The 19,427-nt window shown below is 44.2% G+C and overlaps 1 long non-coding RNA gene across 2 annotated transcripts; it reads right to left on the bottom strand.

Moving 5' to 3' along the window:
* Nucleotides 1-548: 548 nt before the first annotated feature.
* Nucleotides 549-11,469, bottom strand: LOC113591533. Of its 2 annotated transcripts, XR_004775560.1 has the most exons (5): nucleotides 11,425-11,469; nucleotides 11,279-11,311; nucleotides 10,779-10,894; nucleotides 5,537-5,694; nucleotides 549-642 (listed from the first exon to the last, which is right to left on the bottom strand). It is a non-coding gene; the product is annotated as an uncharacterized LOC113591533 (long non-coding RNA). The 2 variants fall into 2 exon arrangements; XR_004775559.1 differs by lacking the exons at nucleotides 549-642; nucleotides 5,537-5,694 and adding an exon at nucleotides 9,000-9,688.
* Nucleotides 11,470-19,427: the final 7,958 nt, after the last annotated feature.

The following is a 19,427-nucleotide window of genomic DNA, read 5'->3' as shown; positions in this document are numbered from 1 at the left end:
TACACTGTTATTACGGTAATGAAACCCGGAGAGCTGTAAGATAAATTGAGAATATCAGATTCCGTTAAAACTGCAGCGTTTTTATTCAGCGCGAGGCCCCGCTACACGACTCCTATCAAATGTTGAAAAAAAAAAGGTTGTCTTTATTAATATATTGTTACTAGGCTTTTAAACAGGGCGTTAAACAAATAAAACCTACCGTTTAAATGCATGTTTACATGGAGGAACGTGATACAACCGGGATCTGAAGTTATTTAATCCCCTCCCACACCAAAATTTCATCCGGTCGGATGATTCCATCAAACGACATCGTACCGGCGGATGAAGGCGACCAACACTCCGCACTAAACCGGATTAAACCGGATTACTAAACAACTGTTCGTTGGTGGCGTTTTATCGTTAATCGGCACGCGGAGCCTCGGTACCAGAGGTGCACCAGGTTCATCTGCGCGCCTCCCCGCTACACGGTCACTTAGGGTGGCTGTTTCCGCGTCATTGCGGACTGAAGGGTTCGGTCAAGGTGATGAAACCAGTGTACCGGGGCCTGGACGGGATCCGCAAAAGACTGACAAGCTTTGCTGTTTTTAGAGTAGTTCCAGCACCGCCTTTTGTTAAAACGTGCCGTAAGGAACATGTTGAACTCTGGGAAAGAAAAAGGGCAGAGAACAAACATTCGTGAGCGAGTTAGAGCTGCAGAAGGGTTATAAGACGCAGTTTAGACAATTCCTACCACAACGGACATGACCACTCATAACCGATAATAACTACATAACAGTACTACGCAATAAAACATGACTAAGTTTATTATTAACACCAACAACAAAACTATTTTAATATAGTAAAAAAATGTAAATAGTATAATCTTCATTTCCATTGGCCTATTGTTGCTGCCTTCTTACAAATGCAGATACATTTTCTTCTTCTTCTTCTTCTTGTTCTTCTTATTATTATTATTAAATATTTGTAGCTCTTGTAGTAACAGCAAAAATAACCTTATAAACAATGGGCAACTATAATGGGTGGATTTCACCCCAAGCCAAAACGAAGCGCCGTATTCCCTCAGGGGTTGTAGACATCCAGTCAGGCTTCTTGCTGTTATTAATTTATTTTATGTCAAATTTAATTTTCCGTCGCTATACGTCAGACTTAATAGCCCACAGGTTTCAGACCCACGACAGTGAGTTGTGCTTGCTGGTGAACTGGGAGGAGGGTCTTTTGAAGAGCTACTTTCTTAGATTTCAAAGTTATTATTTATTAATTTATTTCACATTTTATTCCCCATACCGACTGTGTAATACTGTCTCAGGCTGAAGGCTATATATATTAACTCAAATGGACAGTTCACGCACAGCTTCGATATTGAAAATAAATCAGGTTTATAATATACACACCTTCTACACCGAACTGTGGGAGCCTTTGAAGCACCTCAAACTGTGTGTTTTAGATTAAGCGCTGCATCAATGACACTAACCAAAGGCAAACGCAAAAAATAAAAATAAAAATAATTATAATAAAATAAAATTTTAAAAAGCTAATTTGATTGAAATGTGGCGAAGTAACTTAAAATTTCTCAAAACAAACGTAAAATTGTTAAAACACATTTTTAAAATTATATATTTTATTTATTTGCTTACATGCTTATTATTTTATTAGTAGATGTTAATTTGTGTAATAGTTCATTAAATAAACATAGTTCAACAAAAATGAAAAATTGTTTAGTATATTCTAAACATGTTTTCCTGTAAAACACATGAATCTTGGTCCATGCTACGTTCTACTAAGCGTTAAGATAAAAGTCCTCTGACATTTAATCAGCGCCGCGAATATCAGCAGACGTAAAGCGCTCGAGCTACCTATTCGTCCGGCACACGTGCGCTTCGTTAACGTGTGTCCTTTTTTTGTCCAGACGTCCCACAGATTCTCTAGGTAACTCAATCTGTCGACCGCCACTACGCCGTGGCCTCGAGTCCCCTGGGCAAATATATAATTTAATTATTTGCAGTGCGTCACCACTTTTTCTTCTTTTCTCGCTTTTTTCAATAATATAACTTCTCGCCAACGTGCGCGCGGAGCCCGATATGGTAAGCACGCGCACGTACGCAAAACTAAACTAAAATAAAGAGACAGATTTGGTCATTCTGCAATGCTTCCTCGTTTCGGTGCACTAATGATGTCCCTGCTGTTCCAGTGGGATGCATACAAGGCTCTTATTACGTTTCATATCACCGCTGCTAGCGGTTATTATCAAAATACAGACACAGCCTCCTCTCACAACATTATTCCTGAATATCCCAAAGTTGAGACAGTGGTTCGAAATGGAGTGTGTGTGTGTACGTGTGTGTGTGTGTGCGTGTGTGTGTGAGTATTTGGGGGCTGTAAGCAGGTGTGTGTTCTTTGCAGTGTGAGTGTCTCTGGACGGAGGACCCCCCTTTCCTCAATGATCACAGCCTCCACTTGCCTGTTCCCCTTCGCTTTGATCAACGCCGCCCTCTGCGCACACACACGCACACACAGCACAGCTGCCCATGTGTGAGCTTCTGTCTCAGCTATCCCAGCATACACTACACATACACACACCCTACAAACCACCCCAGCAAGACAGCACTCTGTGTGGGATAGCTGTATTTGTGTAGAAGGTTACAGAGAGAGAGAGAGAGAGAGAGAGAGAGAGAGAGAGAGAGAGAGAACTGCTTTAAACAAAGGCTGTATATGTGTGTGGAGGGTTGGTACTGGTAGTAAAACATGAACGCAAATGTGACTGGTAGAGAGAAGCACAGTGCACATCTGTGAAAAACAGTGTGTGAGAGGCACACAGTGTGAGGGAGTCTGTGAGAGGCACACAGTGTGAGGGAGTCTGTGAGAGGCACACAGTATGAGGGAGTCTGTGAGGCACACAGTGTGAGGGAGTCTGAGAGGCAGTCTCTCAGTATTTACTATTGTTTATTTTCCTGATTATGTATACACACTTAGGTTGTGTGTAACTGCCCCTGCACACACAAACAGACAACCACAAATGAGAGCTTATGTTCTCACACACACACACACACACACACATATGCTTTCTTTCCATTAACATATGTGGAAACGCACAGCTATAGAGCAACACCTGCAAGCTTTCATTAGTTGCTGGGGCAGCGATGCAGCTGCAAAGCCCTTCACTTGAGCTGAACTGACACTGAAAGTATTTCTGTTTGACAGATACATTCAATCAAACACTTACAGTGGATAACACTTCAGCTCCAGGGATAGAGAGAGAGAGAGAGAGAGAGGGAGAGAGAGGGAGAGAGAGAGAGAGAGAGGGAGAGAGAGAGAGAGAGAGAGAGAGAGGGAGGGAGAGAGAGGGAGAGAGAGAGAGAGGGAGAGAGAGAGAGAGGGAGAGAGAGAGAGAGAGGGAGAGAGAGACATGCAGGCAAGGAGAGGCGCATGGTAGGTGAAGCTTTGTTTTCTCCGATTCTGTTTCTTTCTGTTGGTCAGAATCACAGTATCAACTGAAATTGTTCTTGTAATTAGCAAGATTCAATAAAACCTTGATGCAGTTAAAATGTATTACTTTTCATAAGAATTTTAGATACATAGAATTATAAAATATATATATATATATATATATATATATATATATATATATATATAAAAACACACACAAAAAAAGTCTAGCTAACATATGAGCATTTTAGTACCTAAATGAATAATATAATATACAAATGACATCTGGTACATATATTCTTTCACTATTTAGTGATATTGAATATTATCCCTTTAGTAGGACATAAGAGGTCAGGGCATCACATGCCACTGTTCTCTGCTATGCGAGGCTTCTGCCCACAATCTGGGGAGGTCAATTAACTAATTAAGTGCCAATTAGTTCATTAAAGACTTCCCCGTAGGCCCCAGACAGATGGCCCAGCTGGACCTGGTGGAGGTGACCGGGGGCCAGGCCGGACTCAACCACGCTTTATTCCCAGTCACAAAGACAGAGAGACGCAGGCCCATGTGGGCTTGTTTAGCAAGGACACGGTGAAGGAACGAGCACTGACAGAACATCTTAGGGCAGCAGACTAAAAATGCTATACAGATATGCAAGTTTGCACAAAACTAAACACACTAAATGATAGAACATCCTGTTTAATTATTGAATCCTGTTTAATTCCTATGCTGATCTCCTGCGAATAACTCATACCAGCGAAGGAATCATTAATCAGCCCTTAAAATTGCAATTTCAGTGCATTATTATATATAAACGGTAAAGCTTACTAAAACAAAATATTATTACCTGAACGAAAGGCTGTTTGCACTTTTAATTTATATCCATTTACATCATATTTTATGTTATGTTATCTTCCATACTCAATTCAATGTACTGAAAGTTACCAAATCTGACCTTACTAATGGGGGCGGAGCTTGCGTTTAACTTAATTTGACATTCCTACTGGGGGCGGAGCTTGCGTTTAATTTAATGTAACCTTCCTAATGGGGGCGGAGCTTGCTTTCAGTACAGGGTCGCATGCGAGAAACCCTAGGTACGGGTTACAAAGCATACTCTAACCAAATACATAGAACTGTAAATGTGATTCCTGAAATTACAGTATATCTGATAAATAACGCAGTATAAATGGTCGCTACTTTGTAAAAAGCAACGATTTGGGTATATTAACGTTAACGTTTTATTTTATTTTGTTGTTCAAATAAAAGTGTGTTTAATGCGACAACAAGCAGTAGTTGGACGTGTTTAAGGTGTTTAGCCTGAGCAGAGCGGGGGGATCTCTGGAAGCAGCACAGCTGTTTCCACTTTTAACGAACGAGAGTAGAAATGAGAATGAACAGAAACGGTGTATAACGGTTCTTAAACGTAAAACGATAAGTAATGTTTTTACAAATTCTGCTTTCCGGAGGTCTCTCTGCATAGCTGAGCGCGGGCGCAAGACAGCCAGGGGCCGCAGCGAAGCGCCGCAACGGAGAGCAACGCGTCTCTAAACGCGTTTAACCACACCCCCCAATAAACCGTAGCTATGCATGCTATAGGTTACTAACATCAGCTAGCTACAGCTACAGCCACAAGTAAACTCAGCCTGTGGGACAGCTATGCATTTAGCGACCCACCCTGCCCCGTGGGTGCGCACTTGCTTGGTGCTGATGTGCTGGATAGCATTTAGTGCTATGACAACAAACATGTCTTAAGATGTTTATGCCAGCTTTCATTTTTTTTCTTTATAGGCAGCTTAAGTTATTGTTAGCGTGATACTTTCCACACTTCCCCCCATTGAACTGAATAATTACATAATTCACACAATCCCCTTAGCAGTGAGTGTTTAAATATGACTGAACAGCATCTGTACATGTTTTAGAAACTTACACATGTCCGCATTTTTCTGGCTTACTTTTAAAAATGTTTTACATGACACAAACAAATTAAACTGTTCAAGAAGACAGCTCAGAATTGATCCTAAATAGATATCTTTTTCCCCAAACACTTTTATAAACACATGGCATTGAGCAGAATTTAATAGTGTGTCACCCCTGACCTCCTCGGTTCTCCTACCTCGCTTTGGCGTTAATAACCAGTTGATGACGTCAGCGTTCTGCCTTCTGGGGTGACTTTGGGATCAGGGTAAATGCTGAGGAGGAATGGCCTCTTGGGCTTGCCGTAGTCCTAATGGCACAGCGGCCTTCTGGGATGTGCTGAGATGGCCGCCCATCCTGAACGTGTGCAACAGGTATAAAGTGCAATAAATAACGTGAAATATATCTAGTTACATTTTTATTAATACTGGAATCGCAGTGGCTCTTTTCTATAAGTTACATGTGCAGGTGTGTTGACGTAGTCCTTATACTATCAAATATCAACCAAGCATAATTATAAACTTTTGTTGCTACATAATCAGATGAAATGAGTTACTGCTGCTACCATTTAAACAGCACTCTTGAATTACATCATCGTAAATAAAAAACACTATTACATAAATAAAAGCAGAAAAAGGATCGTTAACCTTTTTGATAAAGAGTAGTGTAATTAAAACCACTATGTGATTTTAAAGTTGCATGCATTCTAAATTGATTTCATTTATAAAATTGTCACACACATATATAAAAATCACACACACACACACACACACACACACGTCTTGTTTTGGAGTTACTATTTCATTACAAATGATTTTATTCACAAATGAACTTTATGTTCTTTATATACACAAAATAATATATTTAGCATCAAGTCAAATTTAAACCACATAAAATCATAGATCATAAATTAAAAACAGCAGGTGACAGATACACTCAAACCTCTGTCTGGTGCTGAGCACAGCACAGTAAAACAAACTCCTTTCTTCGAACATGGACCTACGGTGTCTTTAGTGTTAGTCCAGGAAGCTGCACACCTCCTTGCATCCTCTGTGCGTGTGAGGATGGATAGTAGGACCTGTTCCTAGTCCAGGGTAAAAGTTCTCAGCTATCACATAAAGCTCACACTTCCTACCGTGCTTCCATTCTCAGTTTACATCCTGAGTAATAGAAGTGCTTAGACAGAAAAACATGTCACTGTAGTATTTACTGCTCTGCGCTTACCAATAAATATCGTTGTAAAAACAGCCCAGCGCCACGCAAATCACTGCCAAGAGGGGAGAAGTGAACACAATCAAGAGTTTATTTCTGTTTCTCCCTCACACCATCCCTCCATCTCTTTATCCCTCCATTTCTCCCTCACTCCATCTCTCTACCTCTCTCTCGTAAAGGTAATCCACTGTCCATTTGATTCATGCTGTTTCCAGCACACTTAAACAAACCATTATTTTTTTGTTCCACCTGAGAACAGACGCCAAAGCCAACAGGAGCCTACTAGACTGAGGAACTAGAGAGAGAGACTGAAGGGAACTGTGGGTGATGTAGGCCTTTACGTGTTTGAATAGTCCAGACTCTACAAGCGTATGAATCTTCACAGCCCTGAATGGCTTTTCGGTTTTATTGCAACTTCAGTCCAGCTGTTTGCTTTCTGTATTGCTTTCTCTGCAGTCGTAGTTCCTGAGATAGACGGCCTGTGGGCAGTAGTTATGAACAGCCACTTTAGGATCAACAAGAGGTGTGGGGCCACGTCAGGCCGTAACTCTCATTCAGAGATTTATTTACGGGTGTATCGCAAAGCCCTTCAGCGCTGGTCTCATGCACACAGGCCAACCGACTCATGTGGTTTGCTCATGACGCTGCCCTTCACAAGCACAGGGAAGTCATCCCTGAGCAGGACAGAGGCGCAGTGAAGCCAGCAGATCCCACACTGACCGCCAATCCTTCCGCTTTAGCTTGGGATTGGGGGGGGGGGGGTGTTTTGGATGAGACGTCTTTTCCATAGTGAGACGAGCAAATTAAGAGCCACAATTCTGGTTTTCTAGCTTGAACGTCTTTAATATGAATGCATGCGTGCGTGTGTGTGTGTGGCCAGAGTAAGTCTCTGGCTCTATCCTGTAATAACAACATTTTCTTCCTCTGTGAGTGGTAATGAGAAGAGGAGAAAGTGTTTCCCTCCACACCAGTGAATGCCAAGTGCAAACATTATAGAGGCAGACAAAAGGAGACAGAGAGAGAGAGCGTTGTGAAATGAGACAGCTGAGAGAATATTCAAACACTCTAGTCCTTCATCCTCAGAGGAAGAGGGTGGATCACAGCCACCTCACCAGGAGAGGAGAAGGACAGAGTGCAAAAGTGAAGGAGATATGAGTTAATGACTGATAGAAGGTCAAAAAGAGAGTGTGTGTGTGTGTGTGTGTGTGTGTGTGAGAGAGAGAGAGAGGAGTATGCAAAGTTTAAGAATGTGAGTCTCTTGCCACCACAGGGAATCGCAACAACTTCTATAAATCAACCAAACTTTTCACATGGTCAGGGATATCCATTTACAGTGCGCACACACACACAAACCTACTGTGAAAGTTAGACATGAGACATATGGCATCTGCTCCAGATGCTACTGTAGGCCACCAATAAACTAAAAGGATCCCACTGCCTTTACCAGCAACAGATACGAAAAAGAACGAACCAGCTGAAAGTAAAAATACTGCCCCCTACTGTAGCCACTGTTGAGCGGCACTGTCATGACATGAGTGAGTTGTCACACAACCAAGCTGAGTAACGCAGCACTGTCAAATCCCTGCTGTTTCTGGCCAGGTTTCACCACAGAGCTGAGATTGTTCATATATAAAACCCACATAGGGGGGCTCAATCTCCATCTTCACAACGTCAGGACAGTACAGTATATCCAAAAGTATGTGCTGCTCTTTCCATCACTCACCTTCTCCCTGTCTCCTGGCTCTTTCTGTCTTTCTCTCACTCTGTGTTCCTTCTGGCATTCAGCAGGAACACTCCGAGGGACAAGCCACTGTATTAACAGATGGCTTAAGTCAATAAAGCACACACAGCCACATTTTGACACATCTGTTGTCCAAAGTGGGAGTAATCTCGACACTGGGGGGAGGGGGATGAGGAACACTAGTAATGAGAGAGGAGCACTCCTAATGCCTGTCCCACTGTCAGGGGGGAGGAAGCAACCTTCATTTCCAACGAGGCGATCCTTTCACACAGAGCGCCACAGTTAAAGATCCAGTGAGAGAACGGCATCGCTCAGTTGATCACAGGACTTTATTTATACAGTTAAGCCCTCCATGTTCCACCAGGAATCACAACAGCTGCTTATTTGTGTGAACAAAAATAAATAAATAAATAAATCAGAGGCCAAGTTTCCGGAAGAGTCTGCACCATTCCCTCAGCGAAGGCGGCCCCTCGGAGGATGGTACCCTCCACACCTTTCAGTGCACATACGGGACTGAACTCCAACAACCACCGACCCCAGCGCCTTGACCTCAACCTCTCCCAGTGACTCCAGCCAGCTGAACACACACACACACACACACACACACACACACACACACACACACACGATCAGAGGGAAGCATACAAACAAACAAAAACAAAAGGCTTATCGGTTGTGTGGGAGAAGTTTAATTGGTGCAGATCTTTTCTGTTTCCTGCCATGACCTCTGGACCGCACAGGGCTGCCGGCACAAAGCCACCAATCACTTTAGTTTGAAATGAACCATTACAGATCAAAAGCCCAGGATTTAATTAGATGTGTGTGTGTGGCGCTGCAGTACCCAACCTTCATCTCCCATGCAAATCTCGTGCTGATATGCTGACAATAGGAAAATATTTGGTAAAAACCAAGCGAAGCCATCAAACAGATATAATCCTATTGAATCAGATGGGGTTGGTAAGTGTCCTGTGGCGGTTAATTCACAACAAATTATCTGATCCAGATGTTGCACTTTGAGTGTAAACACAGAATCCTGCAGAATCATAAAACAAATAAGCCAGAAAGGGTTTCCAGTTTCAAGCAGCGCCTAACCCTGGTGCGAGACCTCTTCTGTCTGCACCCCCCACTCCCTCTCTGCCTTCCCAAACAGGAAAATGTAAATATGGTAATATTTAGCACGTGTTTAAAACAGATCGGTTTTCTCAAGCAGGGAAAACGAGGCCCACACACGATTCAGAGGCCTCCCTGAGTTCCGTGTGTGTTCTTATACTGATGATGTGGTCTGTGGGACTCGTGCTTGCAAACTGTCCCGCCCATGGCCGTCTGTGCACGCCGGTGACGTCCTACGTGTGCGCCAAAACCTCATCTGACGCAGGGAAAGTGTCTGATGCAACACAACTTCACATAAGGGGGGGGGGGGGGAGAGACAAAAAAACAAAAACACACACACACACAGGTCAACTAATCCCCTCATGTAATGGGTAATGTTTCAAAAGACATGAGAAGAGGGTGTGAGCGAGAGAGCAGTCAGGACATATGGATGTGTTTAAGGACCACCATGGAAGAGAATCTAGGGCATTTTCACAAAAACCCAGATAAACTCCAAATATGCAATTACAGGGTTTACGGCCTGTCTGCTGCTGATTCATTTAGGAATTTTCTGGTTGTGTTACTAAATTGACTTGATAAGATCCTACAGAAGACTGCGAAGATGCTACTTTTCAGCTCAGTGCTTTACTAGAGAGAGAGATCTTACTGGATTGGTTGTAGGAAAGGATCAGCTCAAAGTGCATAAAAAAATAAATGAAAAAAAACACAAGGACTCTCATAAAATAGCTGTAGCACATTTTAAAACTTTCATCGCGTCCAGTATTTATAGTTCTTCGATTCCATGTCAGTGTTTGTAGCCAATTTGTTGTGCCCCAATAAATAGACTGGCCTATTTATCAGCAGCCCACATGGCAGTCATTCATGGTGGGTAACGAGAGGCAGATGTGGCTTGTGTATGTTTTCACATGCAGGTTTCACGTGCTGACAGGCCAGGACAGATAGCCGCGATGCGCAGGTTCGGTCTCGCACTTCCGAATCAGCTGCTCCGCTACACGCGCTATAAAAGGCAGTATAGCGCGCTCGCTCTGTGACTGGTGATCGCGTTAGCGCGCTCTTTTCAGCGACATAAGAGAGCTTTCCTTTGGCACCTACATTAATATACGCAGTCGAAACGACTTCAAAGCCGTTTCTCCGTCGGAGAGGGAGAACAGTGTAATCGCGTGCGCATACGCGCTATCTGCGCTAACTGTGATGCATCATAACTTGGAAGAACTTGGTCTGGCGCTCCATTTAACAGCTTTTGAAAAGTGCATGCACTACAAGTAAGTGCGAGTGTGTGTGTATAATTATATATATATATATATATATATATATATATATATATATATATATATATATATATATAAAAATAATAATGTGTGTGTGTGTTGCCAATTACCTCAGCTATAAATACATGAGGCCCATCCGTCACCGAGTCCTTGGGTGGTTGCTATAGTGCCCTAATTGATTTCAGCTGGTGCCCCAGATCCGCGTGCTACAGCGCCGTTCTGCAGCCTGCATGTGAGAAGACCGAGAAGACCCGCGTGGGCAAACGCACATGGCAAGGAAATAAAATGAGTGATGGGCCAGGAGTAAATATGGAAAAGGAGCGGGAATAAACAAGAGGAAGACGTTCCTTCCTCCGCGAGATCCGCTGCGTGAAGAAAAATACAGCTCCAAGCACGCGGAAACTGGAAGATTAGAGTGTTTAGCTCGTTCCGTATTTAAAGTCCCTTTAATGCAATAATATTTCCAAGTGCAGACTCTGCCTTCTGAGCATAGTTAGTAACTGGTGAGCGCCAAACAAATGCTCTCCACGAGCGCTGGTGTCGCAGCGAGTCCTTCACGCGCGACAGGCTCCCAGAAATGTCGTTATTACTGACTGAGCAAAAGTCTCACCTGGACACGGTGTGGCGTCACTCGGCGAAGGACCTGCAGATACAGAAATGAGGACAGTATGTAGACCGACCAAGAGTTTAGTTTACTCGAGTTAATTTAGTTAAACAGCTCTTATTGATCCTGCTGTCCCGGCTAACGCAACTTACCTTGCGCCTCAAGAAACCTCTCGGTGTCCTTGGCGGAGGCACGAGACTTCATTTAAATAAGTGACGTTCCGTCCTTCGTCACACGCGACTCCGACCACCTACCTCGCCGGTAGAGTACCGCGCGCTGGTGCCAATTCCGCTGATTATCGCCTCGTTTAGGACTTAAGGATGTCAAACGCCGCGTGGGAGCGCCTGATCAATGGATACATTAACGACTAATTAGTATTGATCCTAGAACACGAGATCGTGGCGGCTGACAGCTGGCCATTATACACACTACACGTGTCCAAATACCTTTTAGTCTGTGAAGGCTGCAGCTGATAGTAACGTTGGATCGTAGCCTGTTTTTTTATTTTACGTGATACAGGCTAACGCTCGACCCATTCCGAAGCCACTATACTCGCTATGCCTTGACCACACACACACACACACGCACGCACGCACGCACGCACGCGTGTGTGTATAGGACAGATCGTTCTCTCTGCGTACATGGCTAGGGGAATATGGGGAAATGGACTCCTGTATACCTGGACCATCAGTGATCTGTAGGGGCATTAGGAAACTAACGTGTGTGGTTTCCTCCGGCAAACTCTAAACATCAATTATGTCTGTTTGACTTAAGGAGTGTCGTGGAGCTCTAAATGGTGATAAATGCGCTAAATCCAGCTCATTAGCGCAAGAGCCTCGTTAAGTCCAAGCGCGAGCGGGAGGAGCGGGCCCACGTGCACAGTCTGAGATAATTATGGGTGCCTGCTGTCAGCTAGTCAGACCATCAAAATGCACACCGCCAGTCCTTTCCAAGATGAGTGAAATAATTCCTGTCCCAAATGCTAAAATTACAAGCAAAGGGCCTAAAATGACTAGTGTAAACCTAACCGATACCTAATCCTGAAGAAAGAAAGAGTTACTGGTACAGCTCTTTGCAACATTGTCACATATCTTTACAGAAATCTATGTTTATTATTGTGTTTTCCTGTTCTACAGTTCACTCATGATATTCTGTGATCACCAGCCTTCTGAATTGCAGAATGTTTTCTGAGCAGCACATGGATCACGTCCCAGCCAAGTCAAGATTCAGTTCTACCATCTGACCTGACGTGCATGAGGAGCGCGAGCCAGCCGTGCTCACGCGAGTTCTTGCTCTGCGCGTCCCCTGCAGCTCAGGCCACGATGATTCTCATGTTCATAAATGTCACAGGTATGTTGATGAGTGGCAGATGAGTTCTGTTTGGCACCATAAACCCTGTACAGTTTATTAGAGGGTGACGATGGTTTTAAAGGTGTTCTCACACTTAACCGGGGGGACGGGGGAACAGACGGACTGTTGAACGGCCCAAGCACAGAGGACTCAGGACAGATGGCAAAACAAGTGCCAGACAGGGAGAGACGGAGAGATCAAGAACATGAGGGATAAGTTTAGTTTCATGGTGTTTATAAACATTTAAGTGTTTAGACTATAGGTATTTTTTATAGAATTGCTGAAGCCTAAAGCGATTAACAGTGAAGAGAACCCCTGTGGAATCCACTTTTTTGAACCCTCGCAGGTTAAAACCTGAAAATATCATCATTCTAACTTCGCATTTAAAAGCACGGCACACGGCATCTCCTGGTGTTGTCAAGACCAACTCACAGTCCACATGGACACCTGTGAAGGCCAGTGTGGTAACCTCAACATGCTGAATCTGTTGCCATACATCCCTTCACTTTAAGACCTGAGACGAGGAAAAAAATCTTGGGTCTCAAAAAACCCACATGATTCAGTGTGGGCTCTTGTCTGAATGAGGACACACTAAACCTTTGCTAACCTGTAACACCCAAGATAAAATATTTATATATGCTATTGTCTAATGGGCTGCTTGCCTAGAAGAGCCTTAATTTGTTTTCGCGCTGGTAAATGAGTCCAGGCCTGTGTGTGGGGACAGTGATTATATCTGTGCTCTCCTCAGCCTGGTGATCCAACGTCCTCCAGACATTTGAATGGTCAAACTGTACTTTACAATTAGGTCTCATCTGCTGGGCTGAATTTCCATAGATTAAAGGTGAGGTAGACACACACACACACACACACACACACACACACACACACACACTCTTCTCCTCTCTCCATTCCCTCAGTGTCTCTCACTGTGTCCCATCCTAACACATCTCTCGTGCAGACACCACCAGAGTTAATCAGCCTGACAGCTCTAACACAGTACTGAGGCACTAAGCATGTGTGTGTCTTCCTGTAGCCTAAGTAACGCATCGTTCCACTGCCTCAAGTCGGTCTGTGCCCACCACTGCCATGGAGACCAACGGCGAAAAACTGATTGGGCAGCTATTAGAGACAAAAGGAAGTGCTTCTGTGCTATTAGAGAAGCCATAATAATCTGAGAGAGAGTGAGAGTGAGTGAGTGAGTGAGTGAGTGTGAGAGTGTGAGTGAGTGAGTGAGAGTAATGTATAGCACTCATTGCTATAAAGTATAGCACTCCATCACCTCTGCAACAGGACACATGAGAGAAAGTGTCCGGGATAAAGTGAAAGTGTCTGGGATAAAGTGAACGGCTCGGAAAAGCTCTCGGGCGACACGACAGTTCAAGTTGTCATTGTTTTTCATCTTAAATCAAGATGATCATGTCAACAGCAGTCCCATCCTCGCCCAAAACAAACAACCAAAAACATCAAAGCACTGGCAGTGTGTTGCTGTCCGAAGTTGGGTAGGGATAGCGGAGGCGGGGGAAACATGTTAAAAAAGAACAGTGGCTGTAGTAGGAGGGACTATAAGAGTTTGAACACCAGATCACTGCAGGTAAGACAAACATAATGGCACAGTCAAGTGGTCGGGCCACATTTGCACTCCTCTGATGTTTTTGTGTTCTCATCTATACTATTGAAAGGGATACTCCACACTGGCCAGTTCACATGTCAATCACTGATACTGCAGACCCGCCTTTTTAGCACATTCACTAGTATGTATGTCAGTCACTAATGGCTTCAAACTAAATGTATTCCAACTTTCATCTACACTTAAAAATCTAACCAGCAAAGAATGTGTCCTTACACAATTAGATTAATAGCAAAGGGTAGCTGTTAGTCTCTTTAGTCCGGAGAGAGTTTCTGTTATCAACTATTGATCAATTGACACCAAAGACTTGAAGATGATAAACCAATGACATAGTTTGGTTAACGTAAGTTGGTATGTCCTTACTGGTCTGGTGCACCTAATTCTCCACAGCATTGAACTCAAAAGAGAAACCATTGAGAAGCTGAATGAATTGTTGAGAACTTGCTAGACAATAAAAACAAATCTCTTACATCCCCGCCTTCATTTTAAACCTCCGCCTATTCAGACCGTTTCAGAGTAATAGGGCTCCCCAACATCTCGCATAATAACAGTCTCCAATATTTTGTAAACGTCTGCAGTGCTAGGGAACCAGTGTGTGGGTGATGTCTGGTGGATCCCCTCAGATGTAAAACACTGAGTGGAGAGCAATAGATACTGAAGAAACTGGCAGGTGTTAGGAATCAAAAACTGTGAGTATAGCCGGGAATCGGCATGAAAAGAACACCAACGTGGGGGAAGGGGGGCTAAAGTGGGAAAAACCAACTGAGCGAAGGAAAAGAGTGGGTGCATATCAGAACAAGCATGTCGGAAAGTGTTCTCACCCTGTTCCTCTGTCAGGATCAATTTAAAAGGTCATCTATCTCCAGCCTCAAGCACCCCAAAAACCAATCAACCCAGCTACTTATATTTCCCTACCAAAACATGTAGAAGAACCACACAGACAACACAGCCAAAAGATTAAAGTAGTGGAAGTAGTGAGCCGCAATGGAGGGACGTGTGCACTCTCTGTTACGGAGATGAACTGAGACCCCCACTGTATTGGGACGTCTCAGGGTTATTCAGAGCTACATCTCTATCGCTACGTCGGATAAGGAGTTGACTTCTCGTTCTTCACCGATGGGAAGTGCAGGTGTGACACTAAGACCATGTGGATTATCTTGGCCTGCGTCCTTCCTCTAATACGTTCTCATTCTATATGTGAGACTTCAATTTTATTGAGGTTTGCGGAATATACAAAAATATCTGCTTCATAATTGACAGACAGCCATGCCTCCGACATCCATACACAAGGAAAAAAAGTAATTCTTTTATTTAGTTTAAAGTAGAATGAATGTTTTTTCAGTGCTCAGTCAACAACAAACAAAGGAACTATGTCTTTGTAAGAACCTACGTACATATGAATAAAATACACCTTGAGCTACACAGTGGAGGAAAGCGCTCTCTGGCCATCGTTTGCGGTGTTTGTTAGATCACGGTTGGGCAAGCATTTATCTGCAGGGGTGCAGAAACACACCCATGTGAGAAGTTGGTTTAAGATGAAGCCGGCTGATCAGACAGGTGGAATCAGCTGAACTCCTGTTGTGTTGGAACATGAGACTGCAGCTCACTGTAGTGCCGTGGTCCTGTTTTTACAAACACCTCAATGACCTGGCTCTCTGTAGTACTGTGGTCCTGTTTTCATCAACTCACTCAGAACTTTCCCACTGAAACGAACACATCACTGTTACAGCCACGATTCCAGCTGGCCAGGTGTGCTGGGTGCTGAGTTGGAGTCAAAACAGGGACTGTCCTGACATCTCTGGCGTCTCAGCTGGGAAACAACATTGCCGTCTCTAAACTACAGGCTATGTTGACGGTTCCCCATCTCAGGTCTCTCCCTCCGAATGGCTGGAGATGTGGTTTTCAAAGAGTCCAAATCCCTCTCCTAACCAGATGCACCTGTTTCCAATAAAAATGGAGAGGTATAATTAACTTAATAGAGGTGTGGTGGTAGTGCCCCCCCCCCCCATGATTACATCACCTATCCATTTTTTTTCTCAATTATTTATTCCATGAACTGATGTGGGAGCAACTGGGAAAGTGGAGAGCGGTTGCATATGCCAGCTGTGCATTAGTACTTTCAGAGTGCAGTCAGACCACGTTAGACAGGGAATTGTGGGCCGCAGGGTAGTCAGTGAGGTATTTCCCCATTATCTCTCATCAGCCTTTTGTTGTCATAATGTAACAGTCTGTTTCTCATTGGTTGGACAACAGAGGCTGCCAGTTCAGCTTGATCCTTCTAGCAGGCACCTACAACACACACACACACACACACACACACACACACTGTCCTGGTTGCCAGATCCTCTCTGGTGCATGGTATGGCTGGGTATGGGGTGCAGGTTGCTTCAGGGTAACCCCACACCAAAGAGACCCAGAGAAGTGGTAGAGCAGGACAGTCTATAGAAAACTCCCTGCATGTGATACGCCATTGGTGACGTCTGGGGATCGACTACAGGGCTGAAAAAACACACTAACTTTCCCACCATTGTATAGAAGGGTGTTGAATTGGGGTGGGGGAGCTTCCTCGGTGTGGTGTGTGGACGTTCCTGTCTTCTCAGATGTTGCTGGAGACATTTCACAAGACGTTGCCTCAGTAATGATCTGTTTTACCCAACATTTCAGGGGCGGGTGCGGTAGTAACCCTTCCACGCTGTTATTCCAGAAGCCAAACCATGGTGCCACATACACATTTGTATGTACCCTGGAGTTGGAGAAAATGCCAGTGCACACTCAACCGAAATTTTATTGGCTTTCAGTGGAAAAGGCGGGGTGTGCTTGCATGCACAATAACACATCACTTAGGCTATGGCAACGTGCACCACTGGTACACAAAATAGTGTATGTGGAAACAGGATCAGAAAAATTGCTGGACTTCACATCAAAGTCACACTTCAGTGAAGAAAACATGATCTGACCTGCGATCAGCTTGAGTGTTGCTTGCCTTGCTTGTTGGACGTACTCCCAAATGAATTAGTTCTCCTCGCACTGAGAGTCCATATCACGCACACATTTAACAAATGGAGAAAACCAGTAAAGCAGTTGACATCCTCAGACTAATAATGCTGTATTGATTAATCACGAACTTTGAGGCAGAGATCTGTTTGTGTTGATCAGAGTTTGCATACTGTGTTTGTCCTTTCTGGGAATAAGACCTTACCTTGTTCGCCAGTCTGTTAATCCTGGATGTCCTCACTGGCCATCTCTGTGGAAGGCGTGTCTGAGTGAAGAACTGCTGTAGATCTGCCACACCGGTACATCTTCACAAATAAGAGCAGTTACCACAATCTCTAGCTGGTCACAGGTTCTCTCTAGATGTAAAAGAATGATCCACACATATGCAAATCTACATTCTGTGAATGAAAAGCAAATGTTTTAATTTTTCCTTAAATTACTCAAAAAGGCAGAGTATGTGCATGAACACTGTGTGTGTGTGTGTGTGTGTGTTTGTGTGTGTGGTAGGGGAGTCAAAAGCGGTAGGCTCTGAGCAAGATTTCATCAGGCATCTCAGAGAGGCATCTTTGACACGGGCAAGTCGGTTCAATAACACCATCAGGTGAATCCAAGATGAATCCACATTTATACACACAAGAATGGACAAACGAGGTCAAACCACAGACTGAACTGAACTGAGGAACTATGGAAACCTCAGAAACATGAAACATGACTTTCTAACGCTGATAACTCAAGCAAGACTCCACAAACTAAGGCACACAGGCAGTTCTTCTCAGGTGTGGGTGATCGTGAGAAGGTGGCACGTTGATGTAATGATATAGTGCATTATAACTCCTTTGTTTTAGCCCCAAACGATTTAAACGTTCGTGTTCAGAACACAGAGGTCCTGCTGAGGTTTGTATTGGTCAGGTGGATCTTTACTAATTAAGTCTGAAGGTATGTACAGCATAATGTTCAACAGCCTCAACAGTCCCTTGTGGAAGAGACTGGACCCCCATGCCCTGCTGGCTCAGTGGATGCCCCCAGGGCATTTCGGTTCCTGCTTATTTGCCCCTACCTTTACGTAAGGAGGGGTGTGATGACAAAGCGGCTGATTGTGGGCCTTCCATCCAGTGTAGGACCGAAGATGAGATGGAAGGAGAAATGAGTGAGAGTCAGAGCTGGAGCGAGGGGGGAGGTGGAGACGTGATGGGTGTAGCAGGGAGCTGGCAGCTAACAGTGTGGAGACGGCAGGCGCTAATGGAAACAGCGTGTTCCGCCCGGCTTCTGCCCCGTCCCCAGCTGCCTATCAAAACTCATAACCTCATATCTGACGCTTATGTTTCCATTTGAAATTACCAAGAATCTGTTTCTAATGCTGCAAGTCAAATAATGGAGAAATCCAGCTCCTCTACCAGTATCCCAGAGTTCCTCTCTGTTCCCAACCCCTCTTTCAGGATCCCAGAGTTCCTCTCTGTTCCTAGGTGTCTCCCTCCCTGCCATGGAGACCTCAGGGTATAAAGACCTCCATCTTTTTCTGTCCAGTACAGATGCCTCTTGCTCTTTTTCTAACCCCCCGCCACACACACACTCTACTTCTCCTTTTTTCTCTCCCTGTAGTCGTTCTTTTTTAAATACAGTAACTCTATCTGCGGAGAAACTGATATAATCTTTTCTAAACTATAAAAGTCACTCACCCAGAGAAACATCTGCATGGTCAAATTTAAAACAAACTGTCAGGGAGTCAGGTAACTCCATAAAATGAACCACAGAGGGCGGGGGGGGGGGGGGGGGGGGGGTACAGGAGGTACTTTTTCACTCCTTTTTACTTTTCCTCAGTGTTTATCCCTCCATTGCCCTGTCACTCCATTCCAGTAAATTCCACCTCTGTTCTCTTTTGCCCCGGACTGAAGCCCACCCATGATACACTCCTTTGGAGGACTGTTTTTATTAAGTATTACAGACCTGTTAAGAATGATCTTTTTCCCCAACTCTGGTTTGGGTGCTTTCCAACGCCCCATTCCTTACAATAACAGTCTCCTCCGGAGGAGTTCCACATCAATGTTTGATGTTCCCAGGTGACGTGAACGTTCGTCCAGGACTTTGGAGATCCTGCTCTTACAGTTTTTCACTTTGCTTAAGTGCAGCTGCTGAAACAAAGGCTCATATTTTCAAAACAGCTCACTCAAACAAGTTCTGACCCCT

This window comes from Electrophorus electricus, chromosome 23 (genome assembly GCF_013358815.1).
Source record: "Electrophorus electricus isolate fEleEle1 chromosome 23, fEleEle1.pri, whole genome shotgun sequence".
Taxonomy (NCBI): domain Eukaryota; kingdom Metazoa; phylum Chordata; class Actinopteri; order Gymnotiformes; family Gymnotidae; genus Electrophorus; species Electrophorus electricus.
Note: the sequence above shows the minus strand (reverse complement) of the source record. Positions and strands in the feature narration are given on the sequence as shown.